Source organism: Trypanosoma equiperdum (genome assembly GCF_001457755.1).
Source record: "Trypanosoma equiperdum strain OVI genome assembly, contig: ctg_725, whole genome shotgun sequence".
Taxonomy (NCBI): domain Eukaryota; phylum Euglenozoa; class Kinetoplastea; order Trypanosomatida; family Trypanosomatidae; genus Trypanosoma; species Trypanosoma equiperdum.
The window spans coordinates 38522-38755 of NW_027124671.1; positions in this window are offsets into that span (position 1 = coordinate 38522).

Below are 234 nucleotides of genomic sequence, written 5' to 3' on the forward strand. Positions count from 1 at the left end.
AGACAAGTGAAATCATGCATAAATACAAAATATATATATACACAAAGAAAGCGCGAAAAAAAACAACAACAACAACAACACAAATGACAGGAAGTGCACCCCTTTAAGCAGACACACTCATAGACAGGCAGATACGCACGTGCACTTTGGGGGTAGGGTTGGAGTTAGGGAGATGAACGTTAGGATTACGAACAGAGAACCAAATTAAGAGGAGGAGAAAAATAAGAAAAAAAA